Below are 14,809 nucleotides of genomic sequence, written 5' to 3' on the forward strand. Positions count from 1 at the left end.
TCATAGGTTTCTAATTGAATTACAATTAATTATGAAAATCAAATTAATTCTAAATTATTCTAATTTTCAACAAATTAATCATAATTACAAATTAGATTGCATAATTAACAAGACTAGGCATTCAAACTTGTTAAACATATGCAGTAGGTCAATCAAAAATTCAAGATTTATCAACAAGAATCGCAAATATTTAATTTAACATCTTAAATTTACGAAATTTTGCATTCGAAAAACTAAAACCTTCGAAAAGTCATAGTTAGGCTTCGAATTTGAGAATTCTGGGTTCGGCAGAAAAATCACTCGATTTGGATGAGTAACGAAGAAACTGCCGAAAAACTGCGTACGTATAATTAAATAAACGCAATTTGCAATTAATTAACAATTACGAAAATTAATCACCCCTTTTAATTCTTGCAAATTTGTAATATTTAACCATGTTCATGCAATTTAGATTATGAAAATAATAAGGGGCTCGTGATACCACTGTTAGGTTATGATACATATGACACTACATAGATCATGCGGAAACAACCATTAACCCAGGACAACATATTATTTACACATAATCATATAGCATAATTTAGATGCATACTCTTTGTTGCGTGCCCTCCCTAGCTGCGCCCGAACCGAACAAGAACAAGTCTTTTAGGACTCCAAGTGTCGTCCCTCCGTAGATAGTCCACAGCACGTCCGGATCCGCCTTAAGATTGACCAACTAGAATCGCCCTTAAGGTACTAGAAAATTTCGGCACTTTTGAACAAGATGTGTTTTAATTTTCTCTCAAAAAACTCACTTTTGAATACTTTGAAACTTGTGTATAAATTATGACCCCTAGGCCTTTATTTATAGAGTTATGGAAAAGGAATCGTAATCCTAGTAGGATACGAATTAATTGAAATTAGAATCCTACATGAATTCTATTTAATTAATTTATCCAATTAGGAATAGAAATTTAATCATACACTAACACTTGTAGATTTAGGAATCACGCATGAGCACAAACTCACACACACACGGCAGCCACAAGGGCTGCCCATGCGCGTGCGAGCAGCAGCCCGCGCAGCACGGCCCACGCAGCCGTGGCCCTTGGCGCGCGCTGGGCCTGCCTTGCGGTAGGCCTGGGCGCTGCCTTGGCTGGGCTTGTGGCGCGCATGCTTGCTGGGCGATGGCCCCGGCTTCGTGCTGGGCCTTCGTCCGGCAAGCCTCGTCCGATGCTAATTCGTACGATACGCTTCCGATTAAATTTCCATTTCCGGAATCTATTTCCGATACGAACAATATTTAATATTTCCGATTCCGGAATTAATTTCCGTTTCGAACAAATATTTAATATTTCCGTTTCCGGAATTATTTTCCGATTCCGGCAATATTTCCGATTCTGACAATATTTCCGTTTCCGGCAATATTTCCGATTCTGGTAATATTTCCATTTCCAATAATATTTTCCGATACGTACCATGTTTCCGTTTCCGGCAACATCTACGACTTGGATAATATTCATATTTCCGATACGATCCATATTTCCGTTTCCGGCAATATCATCGTTTCCGGAGTATTCATTTCTTGCCTGTGACGATCTTAGCTCCCACTGAAACCAAGATCCGTCGGTTCCGAATATTCATAGATGGAGTATTTAATGCCATTAAATACTTGATCCGTTTACGTACTATTTGTGTGACCCTACGGGTTCAGTCAAGAGTAAGCTGTGGATTAATATCATTAATTCCACTTGAACTGAAGCGGCCTCTAGCTAGGCATTCAGCTCACTTGATCTCACTGAATTATTAACTTGTTAATACTGAACCGCATTTATTAGACTTAACATAGAATGCATACTTGGACCAAGGGCATTATTTCCTTCAAATATGTACTGTGCTTCTCCTAGATCCTTCATCGAAAAACATTTCCCAAGCCAAATCTTGACAGAGTTCAACATAGGAATGTCATTTCCGATAAGTAATATGTCGTCGACATATAATACTAGGAAAGCAATTTTGCTCCCACAGACCTTCTTGTATACACAAGATTCGTCTGCGTTCTTGATGAAACCAAAGTCACTGACTGCTTCATCAAAACGTATATTCCAGCTCCTGGATGCCTGCTTCAATCCGTAGATTGACTTCTTTAGCTTGCATACCTTTTTAGCATTCTTTGGATCCTCAAAACCTTCAGGCTGTGTCATAAACACAGTTTCTGTTAAAACGCCGTTTAAGAAAGCAGTTTTGACATCCATCTGCCATATTTCGTAATCGTAATATGCAGCGATTGCTAACATTATCCGAATAGACTTTAGCATTGCAACTGGTGAAAAAGTTTCATCGTAATCCACACCGTGGACTTGCCTGTAACCTTTTGCAACCAATCTAGCTTTGAAAACTTCAAGTTTCCCATCCTTGTCCTTTTTCAGTTTGAAAACCCATTTGCTTCCAATGGCTTGATAGCCATCTGGCAAATCGACCAAATCCCATACTTGGTTTTCAGACATGGAGTCCAATTCAGATTGCATGGCTTCTTGCCATTGCTTGGAGCTAGGGCTCGTCATAGCTTGTTTGTAAGTCGCAGGTTCATCACTTTCAAGTAATAGAACGTCATAGCTCTCGTTCATCAAAATACCTAAGTACCTTTCCGGTTGAGATCTATATCTTTGCGATCTACGCGGGGTAACATTTCTAGATTGACCATGATTCTCACCAGATTCTTCTAAAGATCTCTGAGTTTCATCCTAAATGTCATCTTGAGCATTCTCTAGAGTTTGTTGTTCGACTCGAATTTCTTCGAGGTCTACTTTTCTCCCACTTGTCATTTTGGAAATGTGATCTTTCTCCAAAAAGACACCATCTCGAGCAACAAACACCTTGTTCTCAGATGTATTGTAGAAGTAATACCCCTTTGTTTCCTTTGGATAGCCCACAAGGATACATTTGTCAGATTTTGGATGAAGTTTGTCTGAAATTAATCGTTTGACGTATACTTCACATCCCCAAATCTTAAGAAAAGACACATTTGGAGGCTTTCCAAACCATAATTCGTATGGAGTCTTTTCGACAGCTTTAGACGGAGCTCTATTTATAGTGAGTGCAGCATCATTTAGTGCATGTCCCCAAAATTCTAATGGAAGTTCGGCCTGACCCATCATTGACCTGACCATGTCTAGCAAGGTTCTGTTCCTCCGTTCCGACACACCATTCCATTGTGGTGTTCCAGGAGGAGTCAATTCTGATAGAATTCCACATTCTTTCAGATGGTCATCAAATTCATAGCTCAGATATTCACCGCCTCTATCAGACCGCATTGCCTTAATCTTCTTGCCTAATTGATTCTCTACTTCACTCTGAAATTCCTTGAATTTGTCAAAGGATTCAGACTTATGCTTCATTAGGTAGACATAACCATACCTACTGAAGTCATCAGTGAAAGTGATAAAGTAGCTGAAACCACCTCTAGCATTGGTACTCATTGGTCCACATACATCTGTATGGATTAAACCCAATAGTTCATTTTCTCTTTCTCCAACTTTATAGAAAGGTTGCTTTGTCATTTTGCCAAGTAAACATGATTCGCATTTACCATAATCCTCTAAGTCAAATGGTTCTAGAATTCCTTCCTTTTGAAGTCTTTCTAAGCGTTTCAAGTTTATATGGCCTAATCGACAATGCCACAGATAGGTGAGATCTGAATCATCCTTTTTGGCCTTTTTGGTATTTATGTTATATATTTGTTTGTCGTGATCTAATAAATAAAGTCCATTGACTAATCTAGCAGATCCAAAAAACATCTCTTTAAAATAAAACGAACAACTATTGTCTTTTATTAAAAAGGAAAATCCCATAGCATCTAAGCAAGAAACTGAAATGATGTTTTTAGTAAGACTTGGAACATGGAAACATTCTTCCAGTTCCAAAACTAGCCCGGAGGGCAACGACAAATAGTAAGTTCCTACAGCTAATGCAGCAATCCGTGCTCCATTTCCCACTCGTAGGTCGACTTCACCCTTGCTTAACTTTCTACTTCTTCTTAGTCCCTGTGGATTGGAACATAAGTGTGAGCCACAACCTGTATCTAATACCCAAGAAGTTGAATTAGCAAGTATACAGTCTATAACGAAAATACCTGAAGATGGAACGACTGTTCCGTTCTTCTGATCTTCCTTTAGCTTCAAGCAATCTCTCTTCCAATGCCCCTTCTTCTTGCAATAGAAGCATTCGGATTCAGAAGTGGCTTGACTGACCTTCCTCTTTACAGATTTGGCGCCAGTTTGCTTAGTTGGGCTGGCCTTGTTGCCACCTTTCTTAGCATTCCTCTTCTTTCCAGATTTCTTGAACTTGCCCCCACGCACCATAAGCACATCCTGCTTATCACTTTTGAGCGTCTTTTCAGCGGTCTTCAGCATACCGTGAAGCTCAGTGAGCGTTTTGTCCAGACTATTCATACTGTAGTTCAGTTTGAACTGATCATACCCGCTATGAAGAGAATGGAGGATGGTGTCTATAGCCATTTCCTGAGAAAATTGCTGATCCAGCCGACTCATATTCTCAATGAGTCCAATCATTTTGAGAACATGTGGACTTACGGGCTCGCCTTTCTTAAGCTTGGTCTCAAGAATTTGCCTATGAGTCTCGAATCTTTCGACTCGAGCCAGATCTTGGAACATGTTCTTCAACTCACTGATGATTGTGAAAGCATCTGAGTTGATGAACGTTTTCTGCAGATCCACACTCATGGTGGCGAGCATTAGACATTTCACATCCTTGTTGGCATCAATCCAACGATTGAGGGCTGCCTGAGTGACCCCGTCGCCTGCAGCTTCGGGCATCACCTCATTTAGGACATACTCCTTTTCTTCCTGCATAAGAACTATTTGCAAGTTCCTTTGCCAGTCAAGGAAGTTTTTCCCGTTCAACTTCTCCTTTTCGAGAATTGATCGAATGTTGAATGAATTGTTGTTTGCCATATTAAAAACTACAATTGAAAAGAATAAACAAATAAATAACCATTCACAGTTTCTCTTAATAAACTTAAATTCTAGCATACATGCATAATTCAATGTTTATTAAGCATTTTATTCAAGTTATGTGTTCCGGCAGGTGTGAATAAAATGATTCCAAGATCCTAAAATCATTGAAGAACTAAGCACAGTTTGTCGACTTAATCCTAGAACATCTTAGGTAAGCAAAAGCCTTTTGCTAATAGTCTAGAAACTATTCTTGGTTGATAGGTACGTCTAAGAACTTATTAGGTAAACCTATCGATTTTGCCACGACATAAAAGGACTCCTTACTTATATCGTTGAGTTTCACCAAAACTAACATGTACTCACAATTGTTTGTGTACCTTGCCCCTTTAGGACCAATAAGTAACACCTCGCTGAGCGAAAACTATTACTAGATTGATGTAAAGGATATCCAAGCAAGTGTATATTTTGGCATGGCACCTTTTAACTCAATTTTTAAGTTTGGAACTTAAGGCTCTTACTATGTTGGTTAGATTTTAAGTGAACTAAAATCCTTAATCATGCAACATAATCAAGCTTTTGATCTCATGCATTTTAAGACATATTTAAAAGCAATAAATAACTTAAAACATGCATAAGATAAATGTGATCTAGTATGGCCCGACTTCATCTTGAAGCTTTGACTTCAAAGTCCGTCTTGAAAATCTCCGTGGGAGGCACCATTTTCTTCAAATAGGATAAGCTATAACTAATTACAACTATTTGATGGTTCGCATACCATATTTGAATTGAAAAATAACTTTGGTACTTTAGACCAATTACATTCAAATTAATGGTACGCAGACCATATTTTCTATCCTATTTGGGCCATACTAGTCACTTCATAACCTGCAAAACAGTACATATACAATATATATATACCATTCACCCATTCATTATCATGAATGACCCACATAGCTGGTTAGTAAAACACATTATGCATCACGTAAACATTTGCAGCAATTAATCAAGGGCACCAATAATCTACCAATTATTCAGTCCTTATTAATTCTAATCAAGTTGTTTTAACCTTAAGGATTTGTAGACCTAATCAAGAGTTTATGACCAAAATAAAAAAGCGCTCCCACTTAAACCAATAAATTCATATGCATTACTAATTTTAAACATAAAAATGTATTTCTAGTCTAACCGGAAACATACAAAATTAATTAAAATTTAAAGCTCATAATATTCATAATTGAATCCAAAAAGTTTAATTTAATTTCAGTCGTTATTTAAATTAATTCATGATTTTAATTTTAGTAAAATAATTAGAATAAATAAAATTTATTATAATTACAATATTCAAAATTAAAATCCAAGAAAATAATTTAAATTATTAATTTTAAAATTAATTAAAATTACGTGAACTGAAATTTTCAAATTAAACATTCAAAACGATCTAATCGTAACGCAAACACCCTACGCATTGCACGCCCATGGGCCGCACGCACACAGCCATTGCTGGCCATGTGCGCGCAGCCCATGCGCTCGTCGCATAGCTGCTGCATCTCCCATCGCAAGCCATCGCACGTTGTGGTGCTCGCTGCGCGCGCACCAGCGCTCGTCGCACGCGAGCCATCGCTCGCAGTGCGCGCTCGCCAGCGCTCGCTACGCGCGCTCCATAGCTCGCTGTGCGCGCGAGCCATTGCTCGCTGTGCGCGCGAGCCATCGCTCGCTGTGCGCGCGAGCCATCGCTCGTTGTGCACGCGAGCCATCGCTCGCTGTGCGCGCGACATCGCTCGCTGGGCGCGCGACATCGCTCGCTGGGCGCGCGACATCGCTCGCTGTGCGCGCGAGCAACGCTGGGCGCAGCGCTCGTGGCACGCGAGCTTGCGCTCGCTGCGCGCGAGGCTGCGCGCTCTTGCGCGAGGCAGTGCGCGTTGTGGCGCAGCTCGCTTGCTGCCCACACGCGACTGCCTTGGCTTGCCTTTCGCCCATGCCCATTTGTTCATAGCTCGTGGCCCACAACACAAGGCAGGGCTGCTGCCTTGTGCTCGTGCACCATGCCTTGCTCATTGCATTGGTGCCGCACGGGCGACGAGCTCCCTTGCTCGTCGTCGCATGCCCGCACTATACAACACCCCTTAAGGGTAACACGAAGCGTCCATTGCTTTGTGCGTGCAAGTTATATGAACGAATCGCATAAAATTTAAAATTTATATTTAAAATTAATGACAAATTAATAAATAATATTAATTTCATAATTTTAGGGCGAAAAAATCGAAAATTTATTATTCAATTGATTTCCGATTGTTATGGATTCAAGTCTAGGTCATAAAAATTTAAAATTTATCATAAATTTACAATTTTTATGGTGGTTTTTAATCACAGGTTTCTAATTAAATTATAATTAATTATGAAAATCAAATTAATTCTAAATTATTCTAATTTTCAACAAATTAATCATAATTACAAATTAGATTGCATAATTAACAAGGCTAGGCATTCAAACTTGTTAAACATATACAGTAGGTCAATCAAAAATTCAAGATTTATTAACAAGAATCGCAAATATTTAATTTAACATCTTAAATTTATGAAATTTTGCATTCGAAAAACTAAAACCTTCGAAAAGTCATAGTTAGGCTTCGAATTTGAGAATTCTGGGTTCGGCAGAAAAATACTGTTTTTGTCAAAATTTTAGAATGCCTTTTACATGCGGAATTGACACAAAAATCACTCTATTTGGATGAGTAACGAAGAAACTGCCGAAAAACTGCGTACGTTTAATTAAATAAACGCAATTTGCAATTAATTAACAATTACGAAAATTAATCACCCCTTTTAATTCTTGCAAATTTGTAATATTTAACCATGTTCATGCAAATTAGATTATGAAAATAATAAGGGGCTCGTGATACCACTGTTAGGTTATGATACATATGATATTACATAAATCATGCGGAAACAACCATTAACCCAGGAATACATATTATTTACACATAATCATATAGCATAATTTAGATGCATACTCTTTGTTGCGTGCCCTCCCTAGCTGCGCCCGAACCGAGCAAGAACAAGTCTTTAGGACTCCAAGTGTCGTCCCTCCGTAGATAGTCCACAGCACGTCCGGATCCGCCTTAAGATTGACCAACTAGAATCGCCCTTAAGGTACTAGAATTTTCGGCACTTTTGAGCAAGATGTGTGACTGAATTTTTCTCTCAAAAACTCACTTTGAATACTTGAAAACTCGTTATAAATTGTGAACCCAGGCCACATATTTATAGGGGTATGGAAAGAGAATTGGAATCCTATTAGGATACGAATTAATTAAACTTAGAATCCTACAAGAACTCTAATTAATTAATTTATCAAATAGAATTAGGAATTTAATCATTAACCGAACTCTGCACGTTTTAGGAATCGTGCATGAGCACAAACTCACACACACACACACGGCAGCCACGATGGGCCGCCCATGCGCGTGCGTGCGAGCAGCAGCCCACGCAGCGAGGCCCACGCAGCCGCGGCCTTGGCGCGCGCTGGGCCTGCCTTGCGGTAGGCCTGGGCGCTGCCTTGGCTGGGCTTGTGGCGCGCGTTTGGCTGGCTGGGCGATGGCCTGGCTTCGAGCTGGGCCCTCGTCCGGCAGGCCTCGTCCGATGCTTATTCGTACGATACGCTTCCGATTAAATTTCCGATTCCGGAATTCATTTCCGATACGAACAATATTTAACATTTCCGATTCCGGAATTAATTTCCGTTTCGAACAAATATTTAATATTTCCGTTTCCGGAATTATTTTTCGATTCCGATAATATTTCCGATTCTGACAATATTTCCGTTTTCGGCAATATTTCCGATTCTGGCAATATTTCCATTTCCGATAATATTTTCCGATACGTACCATGTTTCCGTTTCCGGCAACATCTACGACTTGGATAATATTTATATTTCCGATACGATCCATATTTCCGTTTCCGGCAATATCATCGTTTCCGGAGTATTCATTTCTTGCCTGTGACGATCTCAGCTCCCACTGAAACCAAGATCCGTCGATTCCGAATATTCATAGATGGAGTATTTAATGCCATTAAATACTTGATCCGTTTACGTACTATTTGTGTGACCCTACGGGTTCAGTCAAGAGTAAGCTGTGGATTAATATCATTAATTCCACTTGAACTGAAGCGGCCTCTAGCTAGGCATTCAGCTCACTTGATCTCACTGAATTATTAACTTGTTAATTAATACTGAACCGCATTTATTAGACTTATCATAGAATGCATACTTGGACCAAGGGCATTATTTCCTTCACTAATCACACTAGTTTTGATCTGGACATATCGGTTCAGATCTAGACAACAACAATTTTCGTTGTCATAATAATAATAATAATAATAATAATAATAATAATAATAATAATAATAATAATAATAATAATAATAATAATAATAATAATAATAATAATAATAATAACAATAACAATAACAATAACAATAATAACAATAACAATGATATAATAATAATAATAATAATAATAATAATAATAATAATAATAATAAAAATAATAATAATAATAATAGTAATAATAATAAAAATAACAATGATATAATAATAATTATCATAATAATAATAATAATTATAATATAATAATAATAATTATTATTATTAATATTATCAAATGCTAACAAATTTATACATTTTTTTTAAATAATTAGTGGGAAGTTGAGATACAATCTGGGCCACCACTCAATGTTATACATTATTTACAAAGTTATCACTATTATTTTAATTATAATTTTTATAATTATAATTATTATATTACAATACTCTTTTTTTTTTGAACTTAGGACCTGTTTAGTTCACCTTATTTCAGGACCTTATTACTTATTTCAAATTTAATCAGATTAGATCAGACCAGACCAGATTAGATCAGATCTGATCAGAAAAAAATAAGTTGAGATCAGATCATATCAGATGAGATCATATCATACTAGATTATTATTATTATTATTATTATTATTATTATTATTATTATTATTATTATTATTATTATTATTATTGGTATAATATTTTATTACTATTATTGCTTTAATAAAATCTATTGGTGCAATTAAAATCTATTACTTAAGGCATAATAAACATAAACAAAACATTCAAATTCATCATGTTCAAATTAGAACCATTAAGTCCAGATCAGAAACGATATGATCAGGTCATGTCCACATCAGAACTGATTTTTATAGATCAGAACCATTATATATCTAGACCAGAACTGATATGATAAGATAATATCCATATCATAACTGATATGTACAGATCATATCCAGGTCATGTTCAAATATGTAAAGATCTTGTCTAAATCAGAATCGATCCTTACAGAACCAATATGTTCAGATCCAAACCGATTTGTACAGATCATGTCCAGATCAGAATCGATTATGATCTTCATTTGATCTGTACAAATTGTTTCTTAACTACACATGATAAGTAAAGATACTGAGATACAATTATGATTTGGACATGATCTAATCACACTAGTTTTGATCTGGACATATCGGTTCAGATCTAGACAACAATAATTTTCGTTGTCATAATAATAATAATAATAATAATAATAATAATAATAATAATAATAATAATAATAATAATAATAATAATGATAACAATAACAATGATATAATAATAATAATAATAATAATAGTAATAATAATAATAACAATAACAATGATATAATAATAATTATCGTAATAATAATAATTATTATTATTAATATTATCAAATGCTAACAAATTTATACATTTTTTTAAATAATTAGTGGGAAGTTGAGATACAATCTGGGCCACCACTCAATGTTATACATTATTTACAAAGTTATCACTATTATTTGAATTATAATTACTATAATTATAATTATTATATTACAATACTCTTATTTTTTTTTTAAACTTAGGACCTGTTTAGTTCACCTTATTTCAGGACCTTATTACTTATTTCAAATTTAATCAGATCAGATCAGACCAGACCAGATCAGATCAGATCAGATTAGAAAAAAATAAGTTGAGATCAGATCATATCAGATGAGATCAGATCATACTAGATTATTATTATTATTATTATTATTATTATTATTATTATTATTATTATTATTATTATTATTATTATTATTGGTATAATATTTTATTACTATTAATGCTTTAATAAAATCTATTGGTGCAATTAAAATCTATTACTTAAGGCATAATAAACATAAACAAAACATTCAAATTCATCATGTTCAAATTAGAACCATTAAGTCCAGATCAGAAACGATATGATCAGGTCATGTCCACATCAGAACTGATTTTTATAGATTAGAACCATTATATATCTAGACCATAACTGATATGATAAGATAATATCCATATCATAACTGATATGTACAGATCATATCCAGGTCATGTTCAAATATGCAAAGATCTTGTCTAAATCAGAATTGATCCTTACAGAACCAATATGTTCAGATCCAAACCGATTTGTACAGATCATGTCCAGATCAGAATCGATATGTCCAGATTATAACTGGTCTAGATATCGACTATGTACAGATTATGTTCAGATCAGAATTGGTCTGTACAGATCATGTCCAGATCAAAACTAAACTGTACAGATCATGTACAGATCAGAACTGATCATGTACAGACCAGTTTCTGATCTTGTCATGATCAGAATTTATTTCTTACACCCACCCATCTTTTTAACCATTTACCTTACTAGCTTTATCCATATTTTATTAAATTCATCAAACTTTACTACTTTTGTCTTAATATTTGTGCAAATAGTTACTATAAAAATCTTTATGAAATGGAGTAGTACATGGTAATAATCTTAGGAAACAAATTTGTGTTTACAATATAGAGATTTTAATCCATTAAATAATATATTTTACAAGTATATCTGTTTTCTTACCAACAACAATGTACACAATAGTACTTGTTAAAAAAAAAATGGCATGTTTGTCACTTTATTTGAATATTCATATCGTTTTCGGCCTTTGGCTCTTTCCAAATTTGTATACGAGTGACTAGATCATTGGAAAAATATGTTTTCCGAAATTCGTGGATTATTTTATGCTTAGTTTCTTTCATGTTGTATGAGACTAGCCTCTCTTTTGTACAAAAAAAAACATACTATTATTGGAAATAATTTTACTTCTAATTTTTTTTGATGTTCAAACACTTTTTCACATAATCTAATTGGTTGGGTGTGCCTAATATTTGTTTCAAGGGGCTTACACATAAAGGTTTAATGTTTATGCTATTTTTCACCTTTTTGAAATGCTACCCACCTTTAATAAGTGGGTTAATGTATACACTATTTGATTATTGAATCGTAAAACTTGCAACCTTTACAATATATAATACGTTCTCGTAAAAATATTTGATTAATATTAGTTGGTCCGTGGGTATTAATAATGAAAGGGTCACACTAGATAAGGAAATATTTGATTAATATTAGTTGGTCCGTAAGATTTTTTTTTAATATAAGATAAGATTATTTTAAAAAAATTACGGTAACAATATAAGATAAGATTTTTTTTTAATATAAGATAAGATTTTTTTATAAAAAGATCGGTAACAATATATATAATCAAATAATATAAGATAAGATTTTTTTAAAAAACATTTCGGTAACAATCAAATAAAATCTGATTTTTTTTTAATAACAATTATTAACGAAATCAAAGGCATCAATTTAGGAAAATTAAGATACTAAATCAATTAAAGAATATCTAAAAAATAAATATTATTCTATAATATCAGAATTTATTTTATCCCTAAAAAAAATATCAAAATCTATTTTTATTTTGGTAATCAAATCAAATCTGATATTTTTTATTTCGTTAACTTTGTGTAAAATTTCGGTAACAAATCATATTTTATTTTCAAAACAATTTCGGTAACAATTATTAACTAATATAATTCAGATATACGGTATCAAAATAATTTTTACATTGGTAATCAAATATAATCTGATACTTTTTATTTCGGTATTTTTTAAAAAAAATTCGGTAACAATTCAGATTTTATTTGTTAACAATTTCGGTAACAATTATTAACTAATATAATTTAGATTTATGTATCAAAATATATTTTTATTTTGGTAATAAAATAAAATCTGATTTATTTATTTCGGCAATTTTTTAAAAAAAATTCGGTAATAATTCATATTTTATTTGTTAACAATTTCTGTAAAAATTATTAACTAATATAATTCAGATATACGGTGTCTTGTAATTCAGATTTAGTATCAATAACGAAATCTAAGACATCAATTTAGGAAACTTAAGTTACTAAATCAAAAATAAAGAATATCTATAATATCAGAATCTATTTTTATCCCTAAAAAAATATCAAATCCATTTTTATTTTGGTAATCAAATAAAATCTGATTTTTTTTTTTTTTTGGAAAATCAATAACGAAATCTACTAAATCAATTAAAGAATATCTAAAAAATAAATATTATTCTATAATATCAGAATCTATTTTAATTTCGGTAATAATTATATAATATCGTATCAAATAAAATCTGTTTTTTTTAAAAAACTTTCGGTAATAATTATCTAATACCGTATCAAATAAAATCAAATTTAATTAAAAAAAATTCGGTAAAGATTATAAAATTATATTTGATAATTTTTTTAAATATATGTCAAAATTAGCTAATATCGGATAAATAACAATAATATTTTTAAAAACTAAAATGTTATCTATTTAAAATTAAAAAATATTATTATTTAATTAATTATAAAATTAAAAAAAATTAATATTTAATTAATTATAAAATTAGATGGCCGCCGATGTGGATGATGGTGGCCGGCAGTGATGGTGGCCGGCGGTAATGGTAGTGGCCGGGATGATGTTGGTGGTTGCCGGCGATTATAATGGTGGTCGGTTGCCGGATGATGGTGGCCGGCAGTGATGGTGGCCGGCGATTATAATGGTGGTCGGTTGCCGGATGATGGTGGCCGGCAGTGATGGTGGCCGGCGGTAATGGTGGCCGACGGTGATGGTGTTTGCCGGGTGGTGGTTGCCGGCGATGAGGGTAGTGACCGGCAGTGATGGTGGCCGGCGTTGATGGTGGTGGCCGACGGTAATGGTGGCCGGCGTTGATGGTGTTTGCCGGCGATGAGGGTAGTGACCGGCGATGATGTCATTAAGATTAATTTCGGTTTTTTAAAAATAAATTAAATACCCCTTAACTTTGTAACCAAACAAGACTTAATAAAAAAAATGATGGATGGCTAGGATCTAATCAACATAATCTAACGGTATATATTTATCTAAGGTTTTTTAGTCGTCGGAGGTCGACGACCTTTTTAGAATTTTTATTAGAAAAAATAGCTAGAACACATGAATGTGTTATAATATTATCTACGATTATAAAGGATCATTTCACCTTTACATAAATCATATTTAGAATTCTCAAACTCGGTAAAATGATCAAAAGATTTATGTTTGCAATGACTTACGTGCTGATACCCCTTGCTACAATGGTCACTACTAAGCTGTTACAACATCTACTCTAACTGCGCAAACCTGTGTTCGATTCTTCTCGGGAGGATAAGTAAACAAATTTTTTATTGCGGATCAAAACCATTTTACGGGATCATTTTAGTCATGGAAAGATCAAAATATTAGATAATTTTTTGGTTACTCGTTTCCTTTATGGAGAATGCACTTATTGCTTTTATGGGGAATTAAAGATAATTAATTGCTGATTGTGTTGGGAACTTAAAACAAATTTGAAATTCAAAATTAAAATTTCAAAACACATTTCAAATTTCAGTTTGAAATTTTTAAAAGAGATAGAATCTTTTAAAATTGAGGTGGC

The sequence above is a fragment of the Spinacia oleracea genome, chromosome 3 (genome assembly GCF_020520425.1).
Source record: "Spinacia oleracea cultivar Varoflay chromosome 3, BTI_SOV_V1, whole genome shotgun sequence".
NCBI classification, from domain to species: Eukaryota; Viridiplantae; Streptophyta; class Magnoliopsida; order Caryophyllales; family Amaranthaceae; genus Spinacia; species Spinacia oleracea.